The sequence below is a fragment of the Balaenoptera borealis genome, assembly GCF_965194805.1.
Source record: "Balaenoptera borealis genome assembly, chromosome: 8".
NCBI classification, from domain to species: domain Eukaryota; kingdom Metazoa; phylum Chordata; class Mammalia; order Artiodactyla; family Balaenopteridae; genus Balaenoptera; species Balaenoptera borealis.
The window spans coordinates 67,535,896-67,550,095 of NC_138865.1; positions in this window are offsets into that span (position 1 = coordinate 67,535,896).

Below are 14,200 nucleotides of genomic sequence, written 5' to 3' on the forward strand. Positions count from 1 at the left end.
TAAGTCTCAGAACAGGCAATATTGATTTGTGATTATCAGACAAAACAAATTGATGAAATTAGAGTAGTGATCACCTCTGAGTGGGAGGTGGAAAGGACTGACTGAAAAGAGGCATAAGGGAACAGGCTGGCACGATGGAAATGTTCTGTATCTTGATTTGGGCGTAGGATACATGAATGCATGCATCTGTCAAAACATCAAACAGTACACCCAAAACCTGTGCATTTATTTGAAAATTATACCTCAATTTAAAAAAGAGATGGCAGAAATCATGCAGATTTGGCCTGCCTTCCAGGCTGGATACTTAAATTGGCTTTCTCAAACTCTATCTCCTATATGGAGAAGTTGGAAAGCGGAGAACATATTTCCTTGGTATCCTCAGAGCTAGGCTTTTGGGTGTGAATTGGTTCTGCCACTTAGGTGTATTCATGAGAGATTTGGAAAGTGGAAAGAAAGCGATTCCACTTTGCCATCTTTCCATGGAGCTTCAGGTCAATAAATGGGCTCTGACAAGTGGGAGTGCTGGCAGGGGCCAAACTCCACACTCCACTGTGGGTGGGTGGCAGTGACAACAGTGACAGCCTAACAGACAACAGGGGCAGACTGACAGGTCAGCAGACATCTGCATCTCAGCTGCAGTGGAATGACCTTGAGACCAAAATCCAAGTGGCTTCCTCTCCTTCAGCCCTTTCAATGATTTTGTAAGCACCTCATTCCTTGTTCTAAATCTCCTTCTGCTGGATATATCACTGGACAAGATGTAAGAATCCATGAAAGCCTAGGTGTGTGGTGCAAATACACAGTCCTCTTGAAAAATGTCAACCAAACTCATTCTTTCCTGCCTAAATTGCCATGCCTTGTGCTATTGCCATCAGGTGAAGCCAAACATGCTGCCTTAGCCACAGCTCTCTGAACTAGAGACTGGTAAAGGAGCCAAAGGGCACCAGACTTGGGTTGGGCAGAAGGGAGGCCAAATGCCCTAAAGCAGTTTGGTTGGATCTCAGCCAACCCTGCCCAATAGCTTTTGCACGTGGTCTCTCACATCAGCTCTTAGCCTGCTACAGTCCCTTCTCCATGGGGACTTTGAAATCTTTTAAGTTTGCAAATCAGATCATATCACTTCCCTCCAATGGCTTCTCCTTGTATTTGGGATTAAATTGTAGGCCTTTGAAAAGCTTAGCCAACAAGGCCCCTGTGATCTAGTGTGCACCTGGTTTTCTGGCCTAAGCTCATACTACTCTTCCCCTCACACCCATGCCTCAGATTAAGGTGGGTTCCCTACTATATTTCCCCTTGTACTTTTTCCTTGGAACCACTTTCACAATTGTAATTGCATAATTTATAATTACTTAATACTCCTCTCCCACACTAGATGTAAGCTCAATGAGAGCAACATTTGTGTATCTCGTTCATTATTGTATCTCTGGTACCTAGCTCAGTGCCTGGCACATAGCAGGTGCTCAATGAATTTTTATAAATGAAGAAATGAATTAATACATGCTCATACCCTCATTGGAAAAGCATCAGCCAGGGCAATCTTAGGTCTTTATGGAGGTGCATTCAGCTCAGAACCAATTTGCCTATTTAAATCTGCAGGTTGACAATGCTCAAGATAAAAAAATAAGATCCTGGCAGTTGTGATGGGCAGATGGCACAGTCCAGAGGTCCTGGGGCCACTGGGCTGAGAGATTAGATTCAGGTGCAGTTTTTGTCTTAGCCTCAGCGTTAAGACCAGAAACTAGTCCTATTGGTTCTCAGCTTCCTTGTCCACCCTTGCAGGTACCCTATCTGGTAGTTGTCACCCACATCTCAGGAGGCTGCTGCTAAGAGGACTACGTGAGACATTAGGCACCAAAGGGTTTGAAAAAAATTAACCAGTTTCTGGTGGCACGCTTTATGGCCATAAGTACCCATTTAAAAAGAACAGATTCAGAAAAATCAAATAAACTGTACTCTTTGTGTGATTGTACCTTTTAAAGGATTTTAATTTACAAGGAAATAGAAGCACCCACAGTTTCCACCCAAAGCAAAGTCAGCGCTTATCACAGCTTAGAGGGTCCCAGAAAATTCCCTTAGCTCTTCTGAAGCTCCTCAGAAGCAAACTTTCCTCCTAGAGAAAAGGTAGAGGTAGAGGCTCCCTTTTTCTTGTTTTTCTCTTCTCATTCTTTATGGTTTTCCTGAAAAATATTCATCACATGCCTACCATTGAAGCATTGTGCTGAACACAGGATATTACATAGTCTTGGTTCCTGTAGCACCTGTAACTCAAGGGCAGGTACCCACTAAAAAAATTACACAAATCTTCCTAACAAATAATTCAATGACAAAAGAAGGACTGAACAGAAGTACTACAAAAACATAAAACAGGGTAGGAACTGACCGGGTTTGAGAGGTCAAGAGAATATCCATCTGCAAGTTATGGTTGAGCAGAGTTTTGAAAGATGGGTAGGAATCAAGTAAGCCAAGGGTCGGATGTGAGAGGTGCAGGCAGAGGGAACAGCAAGAGCAAGGACTCTGAAGAAGCAAGGCAAGTTTCCTGTTTGCCAGCGTTTTGTGTGCATCTTCGGTTTTATTTGTTGTTCTCACTTTTCCCTATGGACTAGAATGATGGGACTTATTAAGCCTAAACATGATGTTGTAGAAAAACTTGGAATGGAAGTTCTGGGACCTGCGCACTAGTCATGATCTAGCCAAGTTATTATCTGGCTTCTGTGTGTATGTATGACATCTTGAGTCTTTAACCTTTTGGGGCTTCCATTTCTTCATCTGCAAAATGAGTCTTAGAATAAATGATCTTTAGGATGATTCTAGGGGCCTCGTATACTCTTCGAAGATTAACTGACATATGTTGGGAATTTACTGGACATTTTTCCTCTGTGTATACCATTTTTCTAGGGTATGACCTCCCCCCCCAACCCCGAGAGCATAATTGATTGGTTTGAGGGTGGGAATTGACTCAAGCTGGGCCAATCAGATTTTATTCCTTGGGAATTTTAAACTAGGCTAGCTCCTGGAATGAAGGAGATAAAAACTGGGAGGTTGTAGGGAAATCACTTTCTTCCCACTGGGTAGACTAAGCAAAGAAAGGAGGACTTCAGAGAGAGAAAAATGAAATATATTGGCAGAATGAAGCTGCCTGGGCCCTGGCCCTAAGGCCAGCTGTATGCCTGCCCTTACATTCCACAAGACACCTCTATATCCTTTTAATAAATTCCCTTTTTCCTTTAAGCTAGCTTGAATTATATAGTGGATTGTAGCAGGTATTGTGTTTGTCTAACAATGTGTTTCCCCACCGCCCTCTTTGGATTTCCCTGGGGAATTCCTCCCCCAATTTTCATGAGGTTCCAGTAGGATAAACCATCATGGATATTCCCCTCAAGGGCGAGCACATGATCTAGGGTGGCCAATCAAGGCACCCTATCTGCCTGACCACAATGATTGGTTGGTGTATGGGCACATGACCCAAGGAAGGCCAATCAATGTCTTCCCCAGGATTGATACAGGGAGTTGGAAAGAGAAATTCCTTCTGCTGAGGTGGCTAAACTGAGATGATGTGCATTTGGGACTCAGCCACCATTTTACCTTCTTTGTGAAGAGGCCCTGTCTGCAGAATGACACCCAGCAGAGACAAGCCAAACCCTAGAGATGAAGAGAGAGAGAGAGAGAGAGAGAGAGAGAGAGAGAGAGCTCTGAAACATTGCACCTTAGATTCTATCCTGACTAAAGCCAGATCCATTCCTAGATTTTCTGGTTATGTAAGTCAGTTTACTTATTTCTTTGTTTAAGCCAACTAGAATCGGGTTTCCATCACTTGCAATCCAAACAGCCCTGACCCATATAAATTCATTTCTATTAACTTGCCTCCAAAATCCTAACTAAAGGAGCAATATAAGCAAATACAAGGTTTTATGAAGTCTTGGACTTTAGAGAACTGTCCCTATAGAATTAAAAAGACCATTATTTTGACAGGGGCTCCCAACCCCACAACTCCTTCCAGTGCACTCGCTGCAGATCCATCAGCCTTTGGTTTCTGTTACGGGTTGAACTGTGTTCTCCCCAACAACCCCCCCCCCCAAAAAAAGATATGTTGAAGTCCTACTCCAGTACCTCAGAATGTGACCTTATCTGGCATTACAGTCACTGAAGATGTAATCGGTTAAGATGTGGTCACACTGCAGTAGGGTGGGCCCCGAATCCATTATGACTGGTGTCCTTATTAGAAGATGGCCATTGGCTTCCCTGGTGGCGCAGTGGTTGAGAATCTGCCTGCCAATGCAGGGGACACTGGTTCGAGCCCTGGTCTGGGAAGATCCCACATGCCACGGAGCCAACTAGGCCCGTGAGCCACAATTACTGAGCCTGCACGTCTGGAGCCTGTGCTCCACATCAAGAGAGGCCGCGATAATGAGAAGCCCGCGCACCGCGATGAAGAGTGGCCCCCACTTGCCGCAACTAGAGAAAGCCCTCGCACAGAAACGAAGACCCAACACAGCCAAAAATAAATAAATAAATAATAAAAAAATAATAATAATAAAAAAGAAGATGGCCATGTGAAGACAGAAACCCAGAGAGAACATCATGTGAAGATGGAGGATTGGAGTGATGCATCTACAAGCTGAGGAATGCCTAGGGCCACCAGAGCTAGGAGAGAGGCGTGGAACGGATTCTCCCCTCAGAGCTCTCAGAAGGAACCAAATCTGCCAATAAGATTGGTTATTGGTTTGCAATAAGTTTCTGTTATTTTAAGCCACCTAATTTGTGCTACTTTGTTGCAGCAGCCCTAGGAAACTAAGCCAGTCCCCAAACCATGACGCACTGTTTGGTTGATGGTTGCAGGTACAGAAGGTGCTGCACTCGCTGCCTCCCATCAAGGTTGTAATTTTATTTAGGTCTGAACAACTGTCCTTAGACCACTTTCCTATTCCACTACTCCCCTCTCAGTTTCCTTTTGCTCTAGGGAAACTGAAAGGCTAGATGAAAATTCTGATAGGGTGGCCTAGGTTCATCTCCAGTGGAATTGGGTTCAGAGCCCAGTTTGGAGGGACGCAAGCATCTGAGGAAGAGGGCGTTCATTGACTGGCTGCAAGGTGGGAACACAGAGACGATGAGAACCACGTGCCTTGGCAGAGCCAGCAGAGAGCCAGGCACCCACAACAGCTGGTATCCAAGGCCCCATTCCCAGACTTTATCTGGGCAGTGTGTCTGGTAACCATCCTGGAGAACATGGGGCTTGTCCTTCTCTATTCCCAACAGCCAGCCCCACACTCCAACACTACCTCCCAGGGCACAAGAAAGGGAAAGGAGTGGAAGGCTAGACAGGAAGTGAAGCAAGTACGAAACCTGGCATCTCTGTCTCTAGGAGAGACAAACAGAGAGAGGACTCAGCTTGAATGCCTGTTCTCCACAGCAAACTAACGGAAGACGGAGATGAAAGGCACCATGCTGAGAGCCACATGGCTCCACTGGAGGTGGAGTCTCAGAGAGCTGGAGAGAGATTCAGAAAATGAACTGGTATCTGTTACTCAAAATACTTCTCCTCTAGAGGTTTTCTTCTGAAAAGACAATAATCTCCTCCCTCATTTGCTAAGTCCTCACTCTACAAGTTGAGAGGACCCCCTGACCTGGACACTATGGGCCCTTCCAGCTAATTGTGGGAGCAGCTGTTGAGTGCATTTTCAAGCCTCATCAAAGGGTGGGAGCATGGAGGGGAGAGGGTGGGAAGCCACTTTCCTACTGAAAGAGAATAACCTAAAGAACAACAAGGAGCAAGTTGTGGCTTTAGAAAAAAAAAAATCTCCTCCTAGGAGATGTCAGATACTTGAGTCCAGCAACAGCTCCATTAAATTGTCATCTATTGATTTAGTATTCAAGTGAGGTCAGCTCTAAGGAGTAGATAAAGCTGTTCTTGTCCTTTAGTCCAGATGGGTTTTGGTGACTGAGATCCCACAGGCAATAAGTGAGTACAGGTCAGGCTTCTCTGCACGATGCAGAGAATGTCTCTCCCAGGCATTGTCAGTGACCAGCAGCCTCTTCTCTCTTTCCCTCACCCCACCCCAGACCTATCCATGCCTCAGGGGCCCTGTCCAGCCCACACTCTTCTCTTCACTCACCTGTGAGCCCAACCTGAGCCCTCAGCTTTTAGAAATCTCTGGGTGTAGGGATGAGGGCGCTATGGGAGAGGATCACACCACACCAAGTTCTTCACCAGCCTGAAAAAGGCTGGTGTCTCCAAGGCCACCAAAGATGGTTCTTCAATGGAGATTGTCTTGGAGAGCAGAAATAAAATCCTGGGTCTGGGATTTTTTTTTTTTTTTTTTGCTTTGCTTTCAGTTTTGGATATACCACTTAAAAGTGTGTCAAATCTTAAAGGTGGAATTATCCTTAAAGACAACCCACTCCCACACCATGCCATGCACCAGTGTAGGCCCACTGAAAATTTAATCAAAAGACCCCAAGGGGCACAGTAGCGGTTTGACCGGCTGCTCTGTCCCCAGCTTGCTTTCAAACTCCTGTGCCCCACCCCCACCCATCTGGGCATCTCCTTCTAGTGCCCACCCCATGAAAGTTTAGAGTTTCACTTTACTCCAGGTACATCTTCTTTGTGTTTTGCTAAAGGGTTTGCTTACAGTTGATAAGAAGAAACAGGAAAGAAAAAAAATGACTCCGTTTTATCCCCCTTTGCCATCTCTTTCTTTCCTGTAGACTCTATAAGAAAAAACTCAGTGGTCCAGAATTACCAGCATCCTTAGATGTACAAGTGATTCAAAAGGATACATCCATGGCCACTGCCAGCCTGGCCTCTGCAGGTTTCACTTGGTACAAGAGAAGGATGAGGTAAAGGTGGGGATAGAACCAGGCCGTTTTTGAGAAGCAATCAGCAGAGGGAAAGAAGAGCAAGAAGGAAAGTCCCAAATATAGCTGGAGCCACCAGACACTCTCACGCAATGGTGTGAAGGGTGCCCCTGCTTATGTAAATGAACAGGATCTTCCCAAAGTAATCATCTGTGAAGGTGAGATCCTTATTTCAACAGAGAAGCCCTGTGTTATAAATATTTAGGAAACCTTCTGTTGCCTATAGGATTTATACTTTATTATGCTAGATGTCCGATGTCCTCAGCAATGGCAAATCTTTATCATTTCAGGACACGTATGAGGACAGGAACAAGTCTAAAGTCATTGGGAGTAAAGCCTTACCAAGAAGCTGGGCAATTCCCTTTTAGGTCAAAATCTGGGTGTGGCTGGCTTAGCAATTATCTTGCTCTTATACCTTGTAAATTGCCCAGAAGGGAGGAGGCCAGGCTGGTGGGGCAATGATCCATGCCCACCAGCCAAGAGGGTCTTGACAGTGTTAGGTCCAGTGGACCAAGTACATTTCCTAGCAGGGTCAGTGCCACGGAAAGTCCTTATCCTTTGAAGACCTTCACTTTTCTGGATCTGTGACAGACTCATGTTTGGGTCCTGAGTCTTCTCTCCAACCCCCAGGTCCCACCCAGTTCCCATCAGCGGTACTTTGCCAGTTTTCCTCAAACCCTGTGTTCAGGGCCAAAAGGGATTCCCCCAGATGTCCTACTATGGCTTGGTGCCTCCTCCTAAATCACTTTGACAACAGAGAAGAGATAAAGCAAAAAGTGAAAGTTCCCTCCCCAATCTTACAAGCCTAGGCTACTCCTAGTAACACCTAGTATGTTTCCTCCCACATGGTTTCTGTTGGGGGACTCTTAAACGTGTTCTTTTAACTAAATCAATGCACATATTTTGAATGATATAAAGAGTCCACTGCAGTGAGCACACTGACCCACCCACTGCAGAGCCTTAAGTAGGCTGTGATTACCTCAGGCCAGGATGGCTTAATTTCTAAGTCTGTGTATCTCTTCAAACAGCTACAACCCACACCAACCTCAGGTCCTAGCAGAACCCAGGTGGGCTGTGGGACAAAGGAGGCTATTCTGCTGGGCTGCCCAAGTGGCAGAGCCAGTGGTGCTTGCTAGTTCCAGCAGGCAATGGTCTAGGGCCAGGATCTGATCTAAACTCTGCCCTGTCCTGGCCGAGTCCCTCTGCTCTCCAACTTCCTCACCTGGTAAAGACATTGGTGGAATAAGAGGAAGCCAGTTGGTAAGACGCCCAGGGAACTAATCTATAATGTAATGGAATAGAGAAAATTGTATTGATCAGCACTCTGCTTAGAGAGCATCCTGAATGTTGTTTAAAGGAATATACCGAAAAGCTGCCGGGTGTTAAAGGGGACAGAAGAACATTTCTATAGTACATATTTGCCTTGGCCTGCCCAGTATCCATATTCTTGTGTTTTGGCACCAGAAGTAATATTTTCCTTGGGGAATCACCTCCCCCACTCTCAGTGCAAATGGTTTGGGAGTTTGATTCCCACATGGCTTGACGCCATCTGGCTGTAGGAATTGGCATGTGACCCAGGCGTGGCCAATAAGAGCAGCAAATCCCCCTGGTTATATATAGTAAGTGATTTCTGGTTGGGCAAGTGACCCAAGTCAATTCCATGATGATCAACTCTTTGGGGACACTGCTGGGAACTGTTAGGGAGATTCTTTCTGTTGGGGCTGCTGAAAGGATAGGATGTAAGCCAAGAACTGACAGCCTCTTGCCACCGTCAGTGAGAAGACCTTGGTGGAGAATGAAATAAGGGAAAAAAGAACAGAGATATGGAGCAAAAGTGATGGGTTTTGATGACATCATTCAAGCCCATGGATCCAGCTATGCCCAAAGTGAGATACTTCCCTGAACTTTATCTTTAAATGATCAATACATTCCCATTTTTTCCTTAAACCTATTTGTTTTCAGTCCCTTATGCTAAAAAAAAAAAAAAAAAAAAAAAAAAATCCTGACTAATATAACTTCCAAGGGGAATGCTTGGGCTGCAAAGATGATAAAGCAGGGCTTTAGTTTTGCTGAGATGTAAAAAACTGGGATGCTACCTCTAGCATTCTGCTTTTCTACCCTTTTTTCACAGGAGTTATTTCTGTTATCTCTTCAACTCTAAATCTGGACAAATATTTAAGAATACCCATTTGAAAGGGCATAGAGGTATGACCTGCTAGAGACACATGTATGTCATGGTTTGGAGCTAATGGAACCAAAAGCTTTGTGTTCATGTTCCAGTTTCTCCACTAACCATGTGAACTTGATTAATAAGTCTCATAGCGTCTTTAAGCCTAAATATATGTGCCTGTGAGGATGAAATGAGATAACGTTCGTGGAAGTGTTTTGAAATCCATAAAGGAGTGACAATTGTGAGTCAAGGAAGTCTGAACACTTGCCACCTTGGAAGGCTGCTACTTTGTGGAAGAAAACATTCTGAAAACATTCTGAAAGCAGCACTTTCTTTATCTCGAAGCAAGGAGGCTGAGCTTGGAAACATTTTAGTATCAGCAGATTGTGCTGCCAAATGGAACTTCATCTCTTTGAATGATTATTGAGAATAGCTCAGTAACTGAACTGACCTCCAGTCTTCCCTCTGCCTCTCTCTCCTAACCTACCCCTCCCCCAGACACAAGCAGACAGCCAAGGTTTGTGCCAAGAAGTTCAAACATTCCAGAACATTCCAGAACAATCACATGACCAAGATAGGTAACCAACAGGAGACTACTACTGGGGAGAAAATAATTACATACAATATAACAGTCATTCCACCCTTTTCAAGAAAGTGTGAAGACCTCTTTTAAACATAAAATTTTCACAGACAGACCTGTTTCTACAAGATAGAATTTGTTGATTGAGAAAGCACTTCATGGAGTAAGTATGAATTCAGTGTTGCTTTAACATGAATTTGTAAATTACTCATAATAGCAGTAGTTCTTAACATTTGGTAAAGGAGTCGCACAAGAATGTACAAGTGGTATTAGGAATTTGGTGTTCAGTCCCCTCAGTTCAGGGGCAAACAGATGAGACAAGTAGGACAGCCCCTGAGGGACTGACCCCTGCTGTTCTCCCAGCAGCCCTCCCTGTTGTACCAAGGCTGTTTTCTTGCTAGTGTTAATTAAGGCACTCCCCACTCACACTCTCCATCAGAGGCTTGGTTGTTTTCCAACTCCCGTTCGTACTCTTCTTCCTCTCAGGTGGGTGAACAGGAGTTCAAGTTTGCTTTGTTCTTTCCTAACGTGGGTCACGTTCAGGGCTCTGATTGAACCTTTGCTGCTATTTCACCTTCCGAACTCCCAAAAGACAAACCTCAGAACTGCAAATAGTACCCACTCAGGTTGTCAAGAGCTGCAAAAGCTTTTCCTTGACGTACAGCATCAACAGCTTTAAAAAGTACCCACTTAAGTTCTACATTTTAAAGACACTCAGAGTATCCACGCAGGCTCTTTCCTGGAAAGCCCATCAGCAGAGGAGCAGGGCCGGTAGGGGCTTGTTTTAAGTGCAATGTATCTTTTAAAATGCCCATTTAAAAAGCCCAATTCCTCTCCCCATTCCCAGGTTCACTGCCTTGAGGGCCCTGTCTTCACATCTTGGTGACAGCTGCTGACAAGTGGTGCCCAGGTCAGAGTTCTGAAAATCCAGGTGTTTGGGGACTCAGGCTTGGCCTAACAGTACGGCCAACCTTTTCTCCTTGGTGCTCCCTCCCCAAGGGTTTCTCCCTATTACCAAGACTTGGGCTACGCCTCCACAAGGCTCTGGCCCTCTCCCTGAACCCCCAAGTCAGTAGAACTTCTACACACATCTTCTGACCCCTTCTTGCTGAGAGCTCAAGTGGGTTCTACTAACATGTTAAGGTTCTGAGCCAAGAAGGAAAGAACAGTCAGTGTCACTCTCAAGAAATTGGAGACACTGTAATTTATCACATGACGCACAAAAAAATCCCAGCCTAACCACATACCTGACCGCTGTTAATTCCCAGAAGCCCACACAAGAAGGGAAGATGGTATGGGACTGGGTGGAGCCAGCGATTTGGAGCCCCTGTGTGTGCGTGTGGGTGCGGGCAAGGGTTAGCCACCAGGTTCCCTACGACTGCTCGGCTTCTTACAAATACTCCCGTCAACAATGAAAGAGTTTATACTTTCCTAAAAAATCCTACTAGAGCAAGTACCCCCAAAGTATGATCTGCAGAATAAGGGCACTACGTGTAATACTTGTGTGGGGGGCGGGTAGGGTATGGAAAGGTCTATGCTCAAGTCAGTTTGAAAAGCAGTAGGCTAAAGAAAGAATTTCAGCTACAGGACTTCTCAGAGCTTCTGCTATGTTAGTGCACGTTGTGACCTCCAAACCTGGGCTAGAGATCGCAGCACTGTCTACATCTCTACTAAGTGCTTTTCAGGGAAAGCATCCCATGACGATAGTGTACCACGGAACATGCTCTGGGAAGCACTACAGCAGACCTAATGTGATCTAATTTGGAGGTAAAGCATAGTGCTCTGACCCAGAATCCTGAAGAGAGGCAAGGTACAGGTAAGCCACTTAGGTAGCATCATGAGCAGGCCTTGGACTTGAGATTCCTCTCCATCTGTGGCACTTCCTTTCACAGGCCCCAGCCACATCACAGGTAAGTTGCTTGTGTGTGTGTATGTGTGTGTGTTTCTTTAAGGGAAGGTGCAGAGGTGTGGGACAAAGGGGATGCTTGATCTTTATTTGCCTTGGAGCTGATGGAAGATCACAGGAGTTGTACCTGAGATTCTTAATATAAGTAAACATATACACACATAGAAACAGGTATATAACTATGAAAACAAAATAGTGCAAATTATTTGAAAATAATAGAAATACCTATCATGCCCCCATCCTAATTCCTGTCATCCCTTATATATGTCTTCAGTGCTCTTCCAGGGGTAGCTTTTTACGTCATTGTCATCATTTTAATTCTTGTATTCCTGGCAATGGAAAAAAGGTCCTGATCTTCCTCCCCACTCCTGAATCTGTCTTTCCAGAGGCTGAGAAAGACAGAACCGCGATCAATGGACATTGCACGGGGACCCCCCCCTTTCCTTTAGGCTGGTCCTTACCTTTCCTCCTGATCCACAACCCACTTGGTGCTCCCACACCCACCTGGTCACTGCCACTTCTCCTCCCTCTGTGTTATCATCCTGGGTATGCTCCCCCTTCTAGCCCACTGGCTAAAATGATAAACTTTTACCCAGTGTCCATATTAACTTTGGCCTTCTGGATACAATAGTCTTGCCTTTGTCAGGCAACATGTGTTGAACTGATTCATTCTTGTCCACCCAGTTCTATACCATAATCCTGGAAGATTCTGGATGGTGAAAGATGGTGGTGGGCAGGCAGTATTGTAGGATATCCTTTCAAGAGTATTCAGGGAATTAGGTAATGTAGTCTATAGTGGACAACTTCATTTCTGCCTTCCCAGTGTCCATTCTCTTCTTTGTAAAAGCATTCAGATTTTCCTTTGGGAATCACTTTTCCTGCTCCTCTCAATCCACACAATTTGCGTGAGGCCGACATCCCTACCACTCCAGGGATGGGAACAGGACCCAGATCTGGTCAGTCAGAGCATTCTGGAGCCAAAAGAGGGAGACACAATTCTGGGGGATTTTTAAAAAAAGTATTGGGTAGAGAGAATCTCTCTGTCCACGAGGGTTGCTGAGAAAATTGAATATTAAAGAGAATGCCTGCTGGAGAAGGGAGAGACACCGAAAGCAGAATTGGGAGATGGGAGACAGTTGAATTCTGACGACATGCAGTTGCTTACATGGTAGTCATAGGCTACACTGTGGCCTGATGACACTGGAGCTCCTCAGTTTGGTTTGGCGGACACAGTAGCTCTAGGCTCTGACAGCCCTGAGGCCACCTGCCTGCTCACTTCACCCTGACTAGATGGGTCCTGTTGGAACATGGAGAACTTCACAGAGATGCCTATAGGCCTCTTTTTAACTCTGTAACATCTGTCATGGGGCAGTTTGACCCCAACCCATGTACAGGTGCCATATCTTGCCTCTGGTCTTCTGGCTGAGTCCATCCAAGTACCAGCTCTAAAGGTAAACCCTATGACTCATGGAGACATTAACCTGTTAGGTAAAAGACTGCTTTGACTCCTCATCAGGGGGTTAACAGCTGAAAGGAATCCATTTAATACATAACCACTACATGTAATAAATCCTGTCGATACCAGGGTGGATGGCAGCTATTTCCCATTTTACAGATGAGGTAGAGGATCTGCCTGATGCCATGTGTCTACCAACTCAGCTACGATGCAAACATAGGTCTCATTCCTAAGCCTGTGTTACTTCTGCAGTGCTCTAGTGAAACTCAAGAAACCAAAATCTTTCCTCACAAATGACTGAATTCATCTTTTTTTAAAATAAAGGTTTTCAAAAATAACTTTAAAATCATAGCCACACCAAACTTTAAAAGATCAACCCGCTCCACACCATAATAGGTTAACACAGAGGAGAATTAAGCAACAACTGAGTGTGTGAAGTGTGAAGACAGGGGAGGCACCCAGGGGTGCATGAGAACGTATAGTGGGGGGACCCCGTCGGGGCGGGTCCCTCAGGAACTGCTGAGGCGCTAAGATTGCAGAGATGGCTCAGGGAGGGGGGAGGGCTTATGCGGTTTTACTTTCTAGGCCTCTTATGACAGCGTCGCCAAACCACACGTATTAAAATGTAGCCACATGCCAAATTTCTGAAAGGCTCTTTATAATTTTGCCTTTTAAATTGCTCGGTTGACCAGCAACCCATTTAATATGTGATTAGCAATGATTCCTTGCAACCATTGCATGTGCTTGGGAATACTTGTGAAGAAACTCTCAACTATATTGTTCTCAACGTCTTAAGTTTGGAAATGTTTCATTTTGTGGATATTTAATTATTTTTGCTCTTTTTTTGCATAATTTGGAGCCAGTATTTTTTTTTTTTTTTTTTTGCAAGCCTTTCCATTGGTTCTTCAAAACTTACAGATCTTAGGCACGATGCCTTTAATTGCCTAACGGGTAAAATAGCAGAGAGGTGGAAACAGAGCACGGAGAGAGAATGCAGGAAGTATGGGAGCCAAGTACACTCAGCATTTAAAACCGCCTGAGGTCAGTTGTCATGATCTGAAATTGGATCCCTGCAAGCAGCAAGCCAGGCACCATTTCAAAATATGCAATCCCCACCAATATCTTCCCTTGAAGACTATAAAGAGATGTCTTCAGGAATGTCCTACCATCCACAGATGCAGCAGGAACAGGAAGCTGCCTCTGCCATTCCCCTTCCTTTGGGGCAGCATCTACTCC